Source organism: Haliotis cracherodii, unplaced genomic scaffold, assembly GCF_022045235.1.
Source record: "Haliotis cracherodii isolate W230 unplaced genomic scaffold, xgHalCrac1.p SCAF_12, whole genome shotgun sequence".
Taxonomy (NCBI): domain Eukaryota; kingdom Metazoa; phylum Mollusca; class Gastropoda; order Lepetellida; family Haliotidae; genus Haliotis; species Haliotis cracherodii.
The window spans coordinates 41293430-41313795 of NW_027266267.1; the positions used below are offsets into that span (position 1 = coordinate 41293430).

Here is a 20366-nt window from a genome sequence, read left to right on the forward strand (position 1 = left end):
GTAAGGTATGTTGGGACTTTAAGAAGTTTGGTTGTAGCAGGCACAACTGTAAGTATGCTCACAAATGTGGTAAGTGTGGCAGAAATTCCCCCAGCTCTAGGACCTGCTTTTGAGGGCATGGGGTCGAACAGACACCATACAAGCCCAACCAAACTATCCCTGACAGCAAACCAGCTACCAAGACAGGTAAATTCAATGGCCCATTCCCCAGTAGATCTCAATGAAATGGTACCCTGGTTACACCAATATGCTAAGGTCACCTTCGCAGGATGGTGGGGCCCTTCAAGGGCATCCCCCTGGACAATGTTCAAGTATCCCCCATAGGTCTGGTGCCAAAGAAGCAGCCAGGCCACGTTCAACACTCAGGTAAGATAACAGACGAATTCCGACTAATTCACAATTTATCCTATCCCAAGATCAAATCTATAAATGACCTTATAGGTACTGTTTAGTTGGTCATCTACTACACCTACAACTCCACCTCAGCTAAACCACTGATCGTCTTTAACGCTTATCAATTATTTGGACCCGGAAGGTAGCGTTGTAGCGAGGGATCACTGTAGTACCTGCACACCCTCGGCCATTTAATCCACTCTTATGTCGTTTTTATTATAGGCATGAGCATCCACAGTTAGGTGGCCTGTGCCTCTCCTTTAACATAGACTATAAAAAAAGAGTCCTATGGAGCCTTCAGAAGAAAAAGCCACTTTGGCCACTTTATGTCATCAGAAAAAATGATTAAATGTGAAATCAATACACACAAAAGGTCCCGACTCTGGAAAAAAAACTTCAGTCTTTATAAGTATCTCTTACAAAACCTAACTTCAGCACATGCACCAAGTAAAATATCATGGATCAAGGGGGCGTAACTCTGTAAAGAAATAATCCACACACCAATTTCCGAACTCAGTCTTGACAAGTATGTCTTACATAAGCATTAGAGGTGTAACGATACGGGAGGGTCGCGATACAATACTTATCACGATACAGGGGTCACGATATAATACGTATCAGGATACAGTGTTTACTGGTACAAGCTTAGCCAAGTTGATGTCTTTCTGCTCTCTAAAAGATGTGACAAGTACAGCTGAAGAAGATATAAGGTGTTTATTTAACTGTTATAGCAAATTCTCAGCAATACAGTATGTTTTACTGAAACAACAAACTGGCTTTGAAACTGTTAAACGTATTTCATGTATTTTCTTGAGTATAGTGCGCACCAATGTATAATGCGCACCCCCCTCTAGCAGTGTCAATATTTTGGAAAAAAAGAAATTTGAATATTATGCGCAGATAAAAATTAGCGAAGTCCGGCAAACAAAAGGTTGATGAGAAACTTTGTCAGTACAAATTCAAAAATTTGAGATAAAAAATCACCAGACATGTTGATTTACCATTTAAATTGTATTTTTTGTTCTGCTAGGCATTGTTTTATATCCAGTGATTAAGATTACCTTGTGTATTTTCTCGTAAACTAAGCTGGACACAGCAATCAGCTGTACACACGTTTTCTTGGAATCTACCGCTGATTCAGTCAAGACACACCCAATGATATAACTTTACAGGATTTTAATGCAAGGGTCGGCAAGAGTTGTATCTGAAACTATTTTTTTATCAGGAATAATATATTCCAATATCTTGTTCATTTAGATGCAGCTTTTACTAAACATATTTAAAAAAATAATATTAACCCTTAGCGAAGCAGCTGATCGCTATTTCCGGGTATTATTTTTTACATGGAACCAGTCTGACCAGTCACTGTCAAGGCTCCCGTGCACGTGATCGCGAGAATTACGTGTTGACATAGAATCGTCCAACAAAAACAAATATGACTTCTAACATGTCACAGTATGGCATTTATTATATATGTATCCATTCTCTGTCAACATAAGTTTGTTTCAAGGCGTCAATAGCGGTAATCTGACCGTGGTTGCTGTTAATAACGGTGAGTTGTGCGATCTTCCGATCGCTTCACACACGATTTTGCCAAAATTAATTAAAACAATATTAAAAGGAATTTTGAATAAAATTAATGAAATAAGTTACGAACATAAGTCCAGATATACAAAAAACACTTTTTATAGCCAAACAATGTAATTACCTGAATAATTTGCGAACTTCAGAATGGATTTGTTGACATGGTATTTCCGGTGTTACGTGCTCACGGTAATGTCTTTCCATGGGGGAAAAAACATCAAAACTCATTCATTTGTGTATAATGCGCACCCCCTCCTGCACAGCTGTTTTTTTTGGAAAAAAAAAGTGGGCACTATACTCAAGTAACTATACTCAGTAAGTAAAACTGTGTTATGAAAATATCGTATGTATCGCAATACATGCTTTCCAAATCGATGCATCGTATAGTGGGCTGTACATCGGGATACAATACTGTATCGCCGTATCGTTACACCACTAATAAGCATGCAAACACTCATTCATGTAACTTCAGTAGTTTCTGAGAAAAGTTGTCCCCATTTCACGCAATTTACACCAAGTTGAAAAGCAAGGAGCAAGGCCCATAACTCTGTAAAAGAATTAGATTTACAACACCAATTTTCAAACTTATTTCAGATCATGACCAGTAACATCTATGTGTAAATTTCATTTCTCTAAGACTTTTTGAGAAAATGTGTCTACTTTGAGAAGATAAGGGACTGACGGATGGATGGACTGACGGACGAACTCCGTTGCTATATACCCGGCCACGAAATAATAAATAAAGTGTGGTCTGCCGACTGTCCTAAATGAGGTCAAGGTTGCCACTTTTATTCTTGGACATTCCAAAAGAATTGAATAAAATCTGTACAGTGTAGTCATTTAGCTGCTGAAATGTTTCTTCAGGACATATGTTCTAAACAGACCTTGCCCTTAAGCACATTCAACATGAGCGACATGATATTTTTTCCAAATGCTTAAATATATGGATAAGTGATATCTGAAAATGCTGACAGCAGTTACGGAAACCAGAATAAAACAACAGTCACGCGAAATGACCAGACTTGTAAATTGTAACTCTGTAAAAAAATGAATCAGGGAGGTCGGATTTACCTATAGACTGAAGGCAATGATTATCATGGATGGGGTGTGACCACCGAAGTGGATTCCATAGGTTCACAAATTTTCAACCAACTTGACTGATCCATGGAAATTATTTCCGATATCTTAATAATTAATCTTCAAATTGCTGATGGCTGAGGTCATTTGGAAATAGTCACAATGTTTATCAACTTTTGAAAGGGCAATCTTCTACATCATGAACAAATTTTTAAAAATCTATGGGACATTTTAGATGACAATAAGTCAATGTCCTTGACATTGAACCAAACTGAAAGTCGCTAACAAACAGAAAATAGGTAAAATGCTTTCTGTGACCTAGAAAATAAGATCACTAATATTAACTGTGTTCTACAAACATCCCTAAGACACCATCATGAGGTTCTGAAGATTTCCTGCTTGACAAGCAGTAAATTGGACAAATGCTTCCCATGAACTTTAAAGAAAAGTCAACAACATCACAATCAACAGGGGTCTGCAAACACCTCTAAGATACCTTGGCACAGACACTGAACCATATTCGTGCAGAGGTTCTGGAGATAATTTGCTAACAACAACTATGAGGACATACAGACAGAGCCCAATACTATGTCCCCGCTTCAAGTAAAGGTATGTCGGCCAGGGACAAAAAGAATAAGGTTTTTCATTAGAAATACTAATACATTGGCACCAACTGAAAGCTACTATAGTGACACGGTGACTTTGCACTTGCACAAAGAATAAGGAAGTTGTTTTCGTTTTTTTATCTTAACACAAAATACACAAGTATTTCAAGATGGCTTGATTGTACCAATGCAGAAGCAGTAACACTTCAAAGGTATCAACGTCAGTAAACAGAAACTAAAGCTTTCACTAACTATAATCGCAGTGAAGTGTTTTTTTCCTCTTTGCTACATGTGAAGGGAGGTAACTCACTGTTATCAAGAGCATTTTAAACATCATTATCCCCAATAATATCATCAAACTAGTAAAAGTACTTTGCCATGGCTTATCCAGAATGTAAGATACACAAAATAGTGGATTGGGTGGTAATGACAGGTTTGGGGTCATCAGCTTCAGATGACATCGGTCATTGCTCGTGTGATTAACACCCGGTGTGTCTGATTCAGATTTGTTTTGTTACAGGCCACCATACTAAAGATGAAATGTAACTGACATCAATACACTGAAACTTTATGTAATATGTCAATTACACAAACACAATGGGTGGATACAATTGTTAAGGATGCAAAAATGTACCTCTCTTTATAGTACATTACTATAACTGAACATATGAGCATTCACTTACCATCGGCATTATGAAGTTTTCCAACGAGAATGCAACACACGACAGAGAGATACAGTATCCAGCTACGTGTATGGTTCATCTTGATGTGAGTCATCGTACTGTCCACATGTACTCACAACACACCCTTGACACCTGCATATTCAGTCATCCAGTATGACTAAATCATCTCCAACTGCGATGTCACTTTATATGCGAGTTCGCTGTGGAGTGTTTCATAATGCATGTGTTTGATACTTCCTGCTTTTCATAAATAATGGGCCTGCCTAAGTGAATATCATAATTATTTTTTATAGAAATTGATACAGTATGCCTTCTAGCCCTGTCCACCATCGATTATACACCAGATGATGTCCAGTTACTTATGAATGTACTGAATTACTTATGCTGTTGTCCTTGATTGCACATAACAAGAGAGGGAAGAACCCTATCTTGCCCATCTCTTGTAAATATGTTGTGTTTGTTTGTTTGTTGTTTAACGCTGCACTCAGCAATATTCCAGCTATATGATGGCGGTCTGTAAATAATCTAGTCTGGACCAGTCAAGCCAGTGAAATCATGACGCAATTGGGATACAATGACATGCATCAACCAAGTCAGCGAGCCTGACCACCTGATCCTGTTAGTCGCCTCTTACGACAAGCATAGTCGCCTTTTACAGCAAGCATAGGCTGCTGAAAAAAAATTCTAACCTGGATCATCAGGGGTCGTGTATACCATGCATGTAATAGGTTCCATTATTATGGTAGCATCAAATAAAATTGTTTGTTTGTTGTTTGATGACACATTCATCAATATGACGGTGACCTGTAAATAAGAATCCAGTGGTTGGACGTGAAGTGCTGCCAATTTCCAGCATATGACAAAAGACGCTCTCCCACTCAACTGGAGTCGGCATTATGTTGAAAGTCAGTAGACGTAGATTGGAGTCTATAGTTATAGTCAGGTTAAAAGGATCGGAAATGATGGGATGGTTGGGAATGAACTTGCGATTTCCCTGACCTACTGGTGTGGAACTTCTTCGGCTATTCCCTCGTTGTGTATAGTCAGGCTGATGTGAGGACTCCAATGTAGACTGAGATATGTCCCTTCCGTGACTGGATTGTAAAGAATCCTTCCCCAAGGGGACAAACTTACATCCATGCTTCCTGAGCCGGTTCTCTTCAACACTTGCACGGAAAGGATGGTTCAATCCATGGGCCTTTACTGCCAAGTTTATCGTGGATACTTGAAACCGTTCTGTTGTATCCTGACAGACTTCATCAATGATCTCCCTGAGCTTGTCATTAAAAACCTTGGGTGCCATGATGGGTTCTTACATAACCATCCTCTTAGTATGATCCGAGACAGCACTAGATCATATCTGTGACAGTAGCTGTAGCCTCTGGATCCATCTTGGGTGGTTGATGTGTCCTCCTGCATACGGACGATGGTATCAAGCATAAGTCCAACTTGATCCATCCTGATGGATCGCAGTGTGCTTCCCTTGATACTCTCGTATGATTCCGGTTGTGGTGGAATGACATGCAGAAGAGTATCATAAACATGCCGGGACAGAGCTGGGGCATGACAGCCAGTGTGTTCTGGCATCTATTGTAACTTCTTTTCTTCTGTCTTAGGTTGCCTAGTTCTAGCAGGACATAAGATTGTAGAGATTTTCCAATAATTCCGAAAGGATACAGGTCCGATGACATTGGTCCCTCAATAAGTTGCTGGTGTTACTGGTGGTAAGCGCTGTATCCTGTCTGGTGGTTGTTGCTGAAACTGTATGCTTCTAAGAAGATCAAGCAGGGTCCGTGCAGTGACCATGATGGCCCTATAAGGGATGATGCTCTGTAATTAGGAGAGAGTGTGCTGTCAATCTGGACTATGTGGTGGTCGGCTTGGTTCTGTCATGGTTGGCAAAGACACTGGACTCCCCGTGGATAGTTGTACTTGTACCTGACTGCCCGTATGAGTAAAGCTTTGGGGCTTCTACCCCGATGACTAGTTTGTGTTGTGTTGTTGTGTGCTCCATCTGACCGTGCAGTCCGAGTTGATGATGAATTTGATGAGCTAGTCTCATGTGTCTGTCCCACGAGGCCTCTTGGCCAGGGGATTCTTCTTAGTCTGATCATCTTGACGACACTTCAGTTATTACCCCTCAGTTATTCTATTGCCAACCTGCTTGTCAAAAAGTTGCTCCAGCAAACTTATGGTGATGGCAAGGGTCAGTTCACCCAGAGCAGGAGTTTTAGGCGTCATGACTTTTAGAGACAACTGGCTGGGTTGAGTGTCAGGGATGTTCACTTACTTCTTAGCTTAGAGGGAGGTGCACTGCTCACATATCATCTCTGCAGAGCAAAAGACATATCTACACTTCCAGCAGGAAGGATGAGGATCTCCCATGATCATATAATGACCACACAACTTGCATGAAGAGGGAGAGGTAAAGGAAGCCATGACAGCTCACACTCACAACATCAACTTTATACTTACGTGAGTATCAACCAATCAACCAACTTACTGAAGATAAGTTCCAAATTTGGCTGAATAAAGTAGATAACTGAACTAGCTAAACTAAAGATTTAGTTAAAGCCTGATTGCAGCCAAAATACATGATCATGGCAATGACGTAATGGAGGTAGAAGGATTTGTCATAATTATAAGTTTTTGGCACAGTGAATTGCAGCACCTTAGATGACTAGCAAATTAAATTTTACTTTGCACTTGTCCATAAAAAGGATCTCCTGCAGAGCTGCCATCTGGTTAATGGCAAAAGTGGCAGTCCACAAGGAAATATCACTGGTCCTTCCTGAATTCTACTCTGACTACTCAGCCTCAGACGTGAGTTGTTATTATTAACCCTGCAACCTGTGCAACTTATACCCAATGTTATTCATAACAGTATATATGATTTCTACAGTTCAAGTTGAGTATATTGGATATTAACTTATAGTACATAGGGAGCCTCTGTGCACGGTTCCTTTAAATGAAAAAGAACAAATTTAAAAGTTCCATTTCAAGAGTGAATTTCTTCAAGAGAAAAATAAATCGATAGTGACTGTTTGTCTCATTTCAAACTATGGTTTAAAGGAAATGAAGTCAAATTTGCATAAACAGCATCCTGTAAAAAATTGAAACGAATACACATCATTTTTTAAATTAACACAATAAATGAAAATGTCAGTGTTGCTATAAAAAAAAACATCCCTGAGTCACGGAAACCGTCCACAGTTTTCTTCCTTAACACTGTGCAATTCTCTATAAATGTATTTACCAATGAACGTAACTGGAAAAAACATGACATCTAGCCACTGAATTAACAATCAGCCTATCAAAAGAGAAAAATTAAACACACCCTTTACAATCACAATTGAGCCTTTTCATGATTTATGTGCACTAAATCACCCATAGGGTGGCTTCAGCATTCCTTGATGCAGCCAAAGTATCCAAGACTATCGCTAATTACAGAGAAACACTGAATAACATTTACAAAACTGTAACAAATACTGAGCAACGAGATACGCCAGATTACGTGAACTGTCTGATGTTCTTCTGATTCTGATTTTCAAGTGTAAAACAGCCTTGCAGTGTGCGTTGGCTGTCCGTGGGTAGGGCTGTTGAGGAGACGAAAGATAAGTGGTCTGCACTTATCATGGAAATAGAAGAAACAGCAGAGCGAAATAATGGTGCACCAGTAAACATCCAGAAAAAGGAAAAAAATATACCGTATTCGACGTAATAAGCGCCCCGCTCTAATAAGCGCCCATGGCGATATTTGCTAATAAATTTGCTAGTGAACAATCCCAATTAGCACCCCTTCCGATTGATCAATGTACACAAGACTTATTGATTCGTGTATAATACTCACTCGTGTGTTATATGCACCCTTAATTGTGGGCAATTAAATTTGCGAAAATATATCTCTCGTGTATGGTACGTACATACTTTTCTTTTGAATCATTTCAGGCTGTCAGCATAAACCACTGTACGAAATTTACAATTTTTCAACTCTGTTTTTGTTCTCACCAAAATTATATTCTAATAAGAGCCAACTATTTCCAATTTTGAGAGCGCCCCGGGCACTTAATACGTTGAATACGGTACTCATTTATACAACCTACATGCTATCATTTGTGTTGTATCATATGGACAAACTTGTCACAATATTTCAGAAAGAAATTCTGAAACTCGGCACGATAATGCCAATTTTGAACTCAACCTGTGACTCACTGCAAGGATTGCTAGAAACACCTGCAGAAAAAGAGCAATCGTTTACTGACAACATCACAAACGGCGTGTTTCGTAGTCTCATTGATGAATTGTGCACTACATTACATGCCAGATTTCCCGAAGACAGTCTGTCTGACCCTTACTTGTCTGTCTTGACAAAGTCCTAAACCCATCTCACTTCCTAGATTCACGAGAAGAATTGAATGACTATGGAAGGGATTCCCTTAATCAGCTGAATACCCATTTCAGTCCTGTGATTGGTCCAATACCGGTAAATAATGACGTCACACATATCTGAGATTGTGACAGGCCTACCAGGATTTCGCCAGCTGCAAAACTACAGTTGAGGGACTTGGTACACACACTTCAACAGAATTGTCAAATTATCATGGCTGATTACGAGGATGTTTATCCAGATGTTGCTGTTTGGCAGCTGTAGCCATGATGATACCTGTCTGCAGTGTATCACCCTAACGCGGCTTTGGTCTACAAAACCACATACATACGGCAAGTCATGACATACTTTGACAGTGTAGATTGAACAATATTATGATCTTGAACATGAATCCTGGTGGCATTTGATTGGCTAACCAACAGGGGTCCCGAAAATTTTAAATCCCAATCAGACATTTGCATTTAGGCCACGCCCCCTTCAAATAGTGTATTTTAGTACGACTTTTCACACACATTACAAGTGGTTACATTCAGTGTTCCCTCGTTATTGCGCGCTTCAATATAGCACTTACTCGGTTATAGTGTAGTAAAACATGGCTCCCAAAATTTACTAACATTTTTAAGAAACTCAAGCTTTCCAATGACGCGATGTTTTCTCCATCTCAGAAAACATTACCAGCTGATCACAGTGGTCACGTAACACCGGAAATACCAGTCAATAAATCCGAACTGAAGTCTGCAATTTAATCCTATTATTATGATATCTGGTAATAAAAAAATTGTTCATTGTTTATCTGGACTAATGTTTGGAATATATGTTATTAATTGTTTACAATAATTTCGGCGAAATTGTATGCAAAGTGATCGGTAGATCGCACAACTCACCGTTACTTACAGCAACCACGGTCAGATTACCGCTATTGACGCCTTGAAACAAACTTTAGTTGAAAGAGAATGGATACACATATCATAAATATCACGTATCATGACTCGCTAAAAGTCATATTTGAGGCAGTTAAACTTATAAATGTAACCATAACGTTTTCGCAATCGAAATACATGTAGCGCGGGAAGTCCTTACGGTGACTGGTCAAAATCGTTCCATACGTCAAAAAATATCCTGCATACTATCTGTACCAAAGTGATACGCTTATGGTTCTTATAATTTTAAGTATATATGGTGGAAGCTGCAACTAAAATAACACGATATTAGAATATATTATTCCTGATAAAATAATAATTTCAGAAATATTTTTTTCCGACCATTGCATAAAAATTCTTTGAAGTTGTATAATTGGGTACCTTTTCACTGAATCACCGGTAGATTGGGAGGAAACGTGAGTCATCTGATTGCTATTTCTGGCTTAGTTTACAAGAAAATACACGTGGTAATCTTTATCTCTGCATATAAAACAATGCCTTGGAGAGCAGGAAATACATTTAAAATGGTAAATCATTATGTCTAGTATTGTTTTATGTCAAATTTCATACTTTTATTGACCAAGTTTGTTATACCTGTTTATTCACCTGAATTCGCTGAAAGGATACGATAACGCTCATCAATTAGGCCCTATTTGGACCCTGTTTGTTTTTTAAAATGTCCGGCACATATGACCATTTCAGGACCCCTGCTAACCAAGCAATTTTCTTCTTGAGTTTGTTTCCACTAAGTTCAATTAAATAAGGCCCTCAGACACCTAGCAGACTACTGTTTCCCGATTGGCTGATAATTGAGTGGGCAGGGTTCGTGTTGCATTATTGCGCTGATTGAAGTCACTGATTTCACCTCTTTGTCAACAGCTTTTTATGTTAATGATTGAAAAAAAGCCTGTGAAGTAATCATTGTGGACTGATTTATTTTGAATAATTGACTTCAAAAGTATTTGATTTTTTGGAGGTATAAACATAAAAACCAGTGTGCACACTGTGTAAATCTTCAATATATCACTTTGACTAACTGTCTGGTTTTATTTCAATCAGGAGTCAAATTAACACTGTGCTAATGTAGCTATATAAATCTAATGGTTTATTATGACCTTGTTACTAAACCTGGAATTTATAATGTGCGCTGAATATCTTACTTCTGTCATTAAGGAATTTGGTTTGATTTTGTTCACCGGCATTAAATGTATTGATTACTGTTGCCTTGAACAGGAGTGAGGGAGTTTGGTCTTACACCGCTTTTAGCAATATTCCAGCAATATCACGGCGGGGGACATACATTCATGTATATTACTTATACTGTATAACCAGGAGCTTGCAACTCAGACAGGGTACATGACCAATGGTGTTGAGTAGTTTACAATACAAATGTTTTATATTCGTTTCAGTCTCTGACAGAATATAAATAATGCCACTATAACCTAACTTTAAGTTCTTTAAAATGTGGACTGGACCGGAAAACATAATGCGCATATGAGACACAATTTCAAAACTGCACTAAAAAGAATATATCATACATTTCAGTTTCACACAAAATCTTCCTTAACTCTTTCAACACCAGTCAACCAGAAGTGTTTACTGCTGGGACACCGAGTTCCCAGAGACTCTTGTGTGATAGATGAAGCCAACATTTATCAAAGAAAATATCTGCTTGTAAAATATATTTGCTACTACATGTTATACACCATTTGAAAGGTCTGATCCCATGGTTTATAAATATGAAAGTTATGTTTTTCACATTATTTAAAATAATGCATTTAGAACTTATTTAAGTTTGTTGTAAATAAAAAATATAAGCTAACACGTTGTTAACGTCCAGATTAGGGACCAAGGAAGCGAAAACTTGACTATTTTCGGCAAATATAAGATTTCATAAAATCCACTTACCTATTTCTGTTTTATTTTCATTGTTTACGTGCTTGAAAATCATTTTAAAAAGAATTATAAACAGTATCTATATCATCACCCATTTCCCGATAACAGCGGCTGTCCGCTCAGTAACATGAAGAAATACCCCCGTTTTCGAGGCTTCGTGTGAAAAGCACATTCGTCGAAGAATGGCATTTGACACATCGCTGGAAAGCTTATTCCTTCATCTACCTGCTCGTAACATCGCCTGTTTTTTTTCGTAGTTATAACAAGCGATTTCATTGGATTAAAATTGGTTTCTAATGACGCTTTCTTGCCGAAATCTGCAACAAGTTTCGTGATTGGTCTATTTTGAGCACGTGACCTAAGGCAGCCAATCAAATTACAGCTGTGATACCAAGCTCGTGTTTGATAAATTTCAAAAGTTGGCGAAAGATTTTTGTTAAATCGTGTTATTCTGAACGTTTTAAGAAGGAAATCACGATATATATTAAAAATATGGAACTTCGTGAATGTATCGTGCTAGGTTACGAGCTGTGACAAAGATTTTTCATGCATATATTTTTGCATTAAACATCGTGTCCGAGCCGAGAATTCGAGGCGACGAAAGCCGAGATGTCATTTGACTTACATTACACGCGATCGCACGAAAAGATGGAAATAATAACTTAGATGTAAGTTTGATTACTTTTAGATATATTTTTGTTGATTTCATTTATTACTTTGTATAATATGTTTAAAGATTTTTTTAAAACGTCTTTATTTTGCTCTTTGACATCTTCGATGTGGACCCGTTGTCGGAATGTGTGTCCGAGAATTTTATTTTCAATAACATCGCAGGAAATAGTGAATAATTTTTTAATTTATCGATAAAAAATGATAAATTGAAATGGAATACGTATTTCAGACATTGTGAAATGTGATAGATTTAATAAATGAATGATATCACAGGTAGGTCCATAAAAATATATTCTGTTTTGACGTGACTACGGCTTGGCCGGATAACCGGCCTGCGGTGTCTGGGGACTCGATGCTTCTTGGCCGGATAACCGGCCTGCGGTGTTGGAAGAGTTAAGCAGACTTTTCTTCCCAGGTTTTTTTCTCTCCAGAAGCTCTTACATTAAGAAATAAGGCATGCACAAACGGAACATGGTCAGTTAATTCTGAAGTGCTGTGACAGATCATTTAATTAGTTTAGCATGTTAAATGCATGTGTTTATCAGCAATCAGCAGTATTCTGCTATTCTGTAAATCTGTATGTGGTCGAGTGAGATATCATGAGCAGAGTCCCACGTTGTCAGGGTATGACTGCACGCATTCAACAAAGCCACTGTGTCTGACCCACCGATCCAGTCTAGTTGCCATGTATGACCAGCAAGAGTCCTGAGGTCGAGTGACTTATATCATGAGCAGAGTCCCACGTTGTCAGGGTATGACTGCACGCATTCAACAAAGCCACTGTGTCTGACCCACCAATCCAGTCTAGTTGCCATGTATGACCAGCAAGAGTCCTGAGGTCATATTCTAACCCGGGTTCCCGATGTACCGTATATCGCTGTGTATAAGGGGAGTTTTTCGTACCTAAAATGAGGGGGTTAAGAAGGGGGGTCGTCTTATACACAGAGTCGAAGATCTCACATTTTTTTCCACTGGCAATGTCAACCAGCACCCGATAGCCAGCCCAGCATTTGACAATAAAACTTCGCAATTTGTCCTAAATAACTGTTCAAATAACTATTTTCATACATAAACATGAATCTCTTTTCCTTCAATAAAGTTTAATAATTTCTGCAAATTAAGTTGAAAGGACCCTCACCTCGATGCAGATTGTCAAACCAGCTGACACGGTAAAACAATCAACATCCGTGAGTAGAGAGCCAGAAGTACCGGTAAGCATTTGCATATCGCACCTTTGACCTTACATGTGATAACCGGTGAAGCTGAAATCAATTCCCGCTGTTTTTACAGTTGTATTAAAAACGGTGTGTACAAGTGATTAACACGCTGAATGTGAAGCAAACATAAGCCTAGTTAGTTACAACATAGTTAATTGGCGATTAAATTACTCACCATTGTCTCTTATATGTTATTACTTCATAAATGAATTTTATCTTACGGGCACCAATTGGGTGTCGTACCGTGTAAACACAAAATGGCAACATGTGCTGGAGTTACACACGTGACCGATCATCGTAGAAAAAACAATGCAAGCTAAACATATTTTTATTGAAAATATAAGGTTTGTGTGCGCACTTGTGATGTGCTCATTCCAGGTCGCCTTATACACGGAGTATAGGATTTTGGGTTGATTTTGAAGGCGTGTACAGGGGGGTCGTCCTCTACATGGGGTCGCCTTACACACAGCGATATATGGTAGTAGCTAAATGTATAACATGGGTGCCATTATGCTAAGGTAGGGCCTCAACAGATGAAAGAAATCTATCAGGTTCTCAAGTAATTCATGAAAAATTCTGACATTTCGTAATGTTTTGTACATATACTGTATGATAGTAGTGTATGAATATTGCCAACTCCTACATTTAATTTCCAGGAGTCATCACCTCATTCATTGAGATATTCCTCTTTCACTGCAGATCTTCTTGAAGATATGATATTGGATTAGCAATTTGTCTTCAAATGACTAGATAAGACATGTGGCCTTAGCCAGTGTAGCTTAGATTCAAGGCATCGCCAGCAAGTATGATGTTAATATATCGGTTGCACCCAGTAAGTGTATGTTGTTTATATTGTGGTGTTGGTCTTTCTTCTGGGTAAAGCATTTCGGTATTATTGTACATGTCCACACGTTTTCGATCTTCATTTCAAGCGAGAAACCAAGGAACATGACTCTTTGTTAGAATCAGTTTTCTGTCTAATCTTGACTTCTGTCTAAACCGGAGTTACATCCCGGTCCCTGGCAAGTCCGGTTTAGACAGATTCCACTGTATCCCATCTTTTAAAATAAGTGTTATATTGGACAAAGGTTGTCATGATTTGGATACCATGATAAAAGCATCAAATTCTGGTTCCAACGTTGTTGTTTTATACTGTGAAACTTTATTGAAATACAGTAAACTACGGTTATAACGAACACGCTTATAACGAACTGACGGATATAACGAACTTAGTTTTTGGTCCCGACTATTTGCTGTAGTTATACTGTGTATATGCTTATAACGAACTACGGTTATAACGAACTAAAAAAAGTAGTCCCTTTGAGCTCGTTATAACCATACTTTACTGTATATACTAATCAATATAGAACTGTTGTCTTTCTCTGATGTTTTGAAAGACACACCATGATGTCAAACAAAAGGTTTGTAATACATTTGATGATAAAACTCATACTCAAGTAGTAATATGGTAACGTGAGTCAAATGACACTTAAACAATCAGGTGAACGTGAGTATCTTAGAACAATGTCGTCAACAGCCATCCATTTCATTATTCCTCATCTTTATATGCAGTATGATATCACCATCTCCTTTGATTTGTGATGATAGCTCATGTACATGACTTCAATATCGATATTTGCATTGGAACAGTTTCATTACTCATGAACAAAACAATACAAAACCATATTCTTGTGATCTTAAGCAAATTTTCACAATGTTTAAGAGTTACAATGGCCTTGTTCTAAACATAGTAGAGTTGTGTCCCTTTATCTTTGAGCACTGAATACGAATCTGTCTTTGATGTCATAGAAGAAAAACAACTTTTGTCTTACAAGTTATTTCGGATTGAATGTGTTACGTTATACATAAGCATACAAATCCATTTTATATATCAGTATGTCGTTTTGAAAATTGGCAGTATTTTTTCTCTCAGTACCACATGTGAATTGCCAATATCAGATATGAAAAGCATAGTAGAGGTGAGAATATAGAAATACTGTTGGAGTATTTTGTGAAAGAAACAAATAAAAAAGTAAAATGTAACTCTGAGACACTTTATGTCTGAAGGATTTGTGTCTCACTCCACACCAAGTTCCACAATGTGCATGTGTCAGTGACCAAACATTGATTGATCTGGATTGCCATGATTGGGATGTCTATGAATGGAAGTAATTATTGCAATGATGTTGCTGAGAGAGTATCACCCTGATCATAGGTATTCAGGGATCTGGCAATGATAAGGCAGGTATGTTTTATATGTATCTTTATCACCACTGATAAAATAAAATTGTCTCTCTTCAAGTCACAGTACTGTACATTGCTACAATAGGTCAAGACTGTTTTGAGACTTTAAAAACATCAAAAAATATTTTTACAAAGATACACATGAATTAGTTCTTTTCATTTTGATAAATCACACAATGTAGTACTGTTGTCACTCAGGCCCATGTATTAATTCAATCTAAATCAGACGTTTTGGAAGAAAGCAGCAAACAAATATATATTTTTTCAGAATACCAAGGATGTTTTGTGTTGCACCAATGCCATCACAATACATGTAGGTTAATATATCGATACACAGGTGTTCATGATCACATCACCAGAGGTTATCACAGGAAATAGTTAATCACTGCTTGAATTGAATATATTTTCTGTTAACATTCTCTCACATCACAAACACTTAGCTGAAGATTACAGAGACATATAAATCAATCATTATGTGTTTCTATTAAACTAAAAACTTCATATTTTCTGTTGGTGACATCCAAGTGAGTGCTATGGAATCAATGCTTTATAGTACATGCCTAAGGCGGAACAGGTAACATTCTGTAGATCAATTTTTCAACATTGACAAAAATGATGCCATTTGTTTGTGGAATCATACACTGAAAACCTTTCAAAAATCTTATTGATGATCACAGAATGGGCTCAGTCCTATCAGTATCATACCAGTGTTACCTCATATTTTCTGTCTGTAAAGGTATTTTTTTTATTGCTTGTCGTAAGAGGAGACTAACAGGATAGGGTGGTCAGGCTCGCTGACTTGGTTGAAGCATGTCATTGATCCCAATTGCGTGGAACAATGCTCATGATATCAATCACTGGATTTTCTGGTCCAGACTCGATTATTTACAGACTGCCGTCATATAGCTGGAATATTGCTGAGTGCGGCGTAAAACAACAAACAAAACAAAATCATTCCATTATGACCAAGTATACATCCTCAAAAAACAACATCTATACATACCTTGACAACATCATTCGATGACTCTGTAATGAAGTCTTCAAACACAAGAGTGACCAGTGTCTCTCCTGCATCAATGATGTAGGTACAGTACAGCCTGTTGTCATAATTGCCAGGGTAGTTAGGTGAGGAGATGGAGCCAGAAGAGCCTGTGTAGTGCCCCCCCGCATCCTGAAGTAGATACAATAAGGCTTGTTAACATGGCCTGTTTATAATGTGTCTTCTCACCAAGAAATGAGAGAAATCAAAGGATTTATAAAAAAAATTGGTGTAGTGTGTGAATGAGTAAAAGCTCAAACAGTTGTTTCAGAAGATAACATAATTACTTTTAATGTGGAACGATATTTCTCTGCCAATTCCAGCATGATTAATGCTCTCAATGCTACTGTCAAACCCATTCGACAGGCGCATAGTCGAAGGACACCCCAAAATGAAACTTGCTATAAGAGTTTAATGAGTTGGCTTTGCGTATATTTTAAGTTACGTATGCATAAATGCTCAGCTTGCTCAATATCAAAACTTTCAGTAGTTTATTTTTATTTTTTTTACATAAAAATAAAACATCACGAGTTAAGAAAGTATCGACCACATTTATCGGCACACAATTACAGGAAACGGCCATTGTTGACTTGTGGCTCTTCACGTTGAGCGGCATGCAGTCCGATATGTTCTTAATAATTTTATAATTTTTCATATTCGATCATCAAACAATAGTTATCATTTTTAATAATAAAAACAATACTACCTCTATTACATCATAGCCATAAATCCTGTATTTTGGCTGCAGACACGCTATTACTTAATCTTCAGATTTTCAACAGAAATCCTCTTCACTGTCAGCTATTGTCTGGAATTTAAGGTACCAATGTTTACTACAATATCTGAAAAACTATTGGACCTACTCCAGTCAAAGTTGGTATGAGATTATTAAACAGTCATACATAACTGGATATTATATTTAAAGACAATCGGTGCATGAATAAAAAATCTGTCTATTTAGGTATCACTATATTTCATCAACAACCAGACCTGTTCGTCATGGGTGGAACGAGCATTCACTGTAACCACCATCTGCATAATGCTGTTGAACCAATCAACTCAACTCGAAAGTGTGCACGGGAATCATGCTCGCACAAATACAGTGTTAGCTTTGGGCGTCGCAACGTGCGTGATTTCCGTGCACCCTTTCGAGTTGAGTTGATTGGTTCAACTGTGTCGTATGGCCCTGTGACGCAGGGGTAGCATTATGCAGATGGCTGTTTCAATGAATGCTCGTTCCACCTGTGACGAACAGGTTTGGTTGTTGATGAAATATAGTGATAGCTAAATAGACAGATTTTTTATTCATGCACCGTTTGTCTTTAAATGTAATATCCAGTTATGTATGACTGTTTAATAATCTCATACCAACTTTGACTGGAGTAGGTCCGATAGTTTTTCAGATATTGTAGTAAACGTCGGTACCTTAAATTACCTTCCGGACTATACACACAACTAGTTTTTCCCCTAATAGCACATGTAGCTCTTCAGCTCTTCTGTGTAAAAAGGCAGGAAAAACGTCAATTCTTTCCAAAAAATGGGGGAGGTGGGTGGGAGTATTTACTGATGTAATAGAGGTAGTATTCTTAGAATTATTAACAATGATAACTATTGTTTGATAATTCCTGCGAATCCTTTACCTCTATTACATCATAGCCAGAATATACCAGAGGGATCAGGCAGGATCTGCCTCTAGTAACTCCCTGTGTAGTTGACAGCAATCCAATATGAGTTCTTGTATATTTCCAGATTCAAACCCTTTCAAGAGGTAATTACTCTAGAATCGCTTTTAGAGGACTTGAAATAGGGTATTATGATTATATCAGTCAATATGCGATACCTTCACTTGAAGTACCTGATTATTTGCTGATGATCATGAAATGATGTCTTTAGTTCTAACTCATCATTTGTCGCAGATTCTGAGAGTGACGTAACTTCCGGTTATGATGTCACTACTGGTTCTAAATGGTCAATTCCTCTTTTATGATTGGTTTTGATGTAATTTCTAGATCATCTGACGTCATTAATGAAGTCACTTCCTGTCTATATTCCTTCCGATTGTGATGTCACTTCTGGTAGATCTGTTGATCAGCTGTTCTAATACAGCAACCGTATCTTTAGTGATATCTTTATCCAAGTGGGTTTTGCATGAGAGGAATAGCCATCAATGACGTCGGCAATGTGGATCAGTGGCTGTCAGATATAACTTGAGATTGTATAGGACAAAGGAGGCGATCAGGATGATCCACTGTAGGTGCCAAGGCGGGAATAGTATAATGTCTATGACCCAATGGACCAGTAGCCTTGGACTGATTTTGGGCTATAAAATCCGGAACAGACCACAAGGTGATGGAGGTCCAGTTGGGAGCGTGAGTGAGACTGGAATCAGGGGTCCGGAAATCGTCACATGTGCCGGACATGTCCGATTGGGAATCTCAAATGTCCGGTTTAAAATATTGCTTACCGGACATATATATTTTTCTGTCCGGACATTTTAAAAAGTATTGTCCGGACATTCTTAAATTTTTAAAGGACATGATCAACAGTTAGGACTGAGCAGTTTCTGTCTGCAGTTGTAACACAATGAAGATAATCTACACTGACAAGTTTCGTTTGTTTTGATTGCTGTATATACATCGTACCTACTTGCTAGTCCAATCGGTCAATCACTGTAATAGGCAATAAACTGAGTTGACACTGATTAATCGACTATTAATTACTGAGAACATCTTGTTAATTTGAATGAAAGGTGTTTACAACTGTACATAAATACCTTGCATCATCAATGTACCTCATTATCCTCACAATGCTACGATACGTAACCTCAGACAAGAAGCGAAAGCGTGACGACAGCCAGTCGACCGATGCAGATCAGTCAAGCAGATCTGCCAAACCCTCAAAGTCTGGACAATCATTTTGTAAGTCGTGGCAAACGACTTTCACTTGGTTGACATACAATGAGGATTTGCAGAGTTTATTGTTTTCAGTAGCTAGTCGTATATTGCATCTTGATTGACCGCCATTTTGATTTCTGTGACAATCGATAGTCAAATTTTTTTATGGTCAATAATTAAGAACATTCGAAAAAAGTATTCAAATAACTATTGCTATCAAAGATATTTTAGTATTTGTGATTATATTATCTATCTTGTTTTTAAATAATATTTAATTATTTAAAAAAACTTTTCCGTGAGGTCATGTGATAACCAAATATGGGATAATAGTCTCGATCCAAATGTTACAACGCGTACACTTGAGCAGACTCATGAATATTAATTAGACCATTCACTAAGTTAACAGATCGTTATTATAACAGAAACAAACATATGTTTTCCATGTATATCTAAAATGATATTATTTGTTATTAATTGTCCAGTGAATTAAACAATTTAAATTAAAACAATTCTTAATTGGTTATATTATGAATACGTAACAACTTGTAATGTACTAAAATACGCTAATTGAAGGGGGCGTGGCCTAAATGCAAATGTCCGATTCGGATTTTATATTTTCCGGACCCCTGTCTGGAATAGTTGAGAGCTTGGAGTTCAGAAACTCTGGCTGCAGTAGCCATGGCTAGTAAAAATGCAGCTTTACGGGATTTTTGGAAAAGAGTAGTGTTTCTAAGAGGTTTGTATGGAGCAGCTAG

At 37.8% G+C, this 20366-nt stretch overlaps 1 pseudogene; it reads right to left on the minus strand.

The window, feature by feature from the left end:
- The window catches only part of LOC139457898 (scavenger receptor cysteine-rich domain-containing protein DMBT1-like), a 78839-nt pseudogene that overhangs the window by 9238 nt on the left and 49235 nt on the right, over nt 1-20366 (minus strand).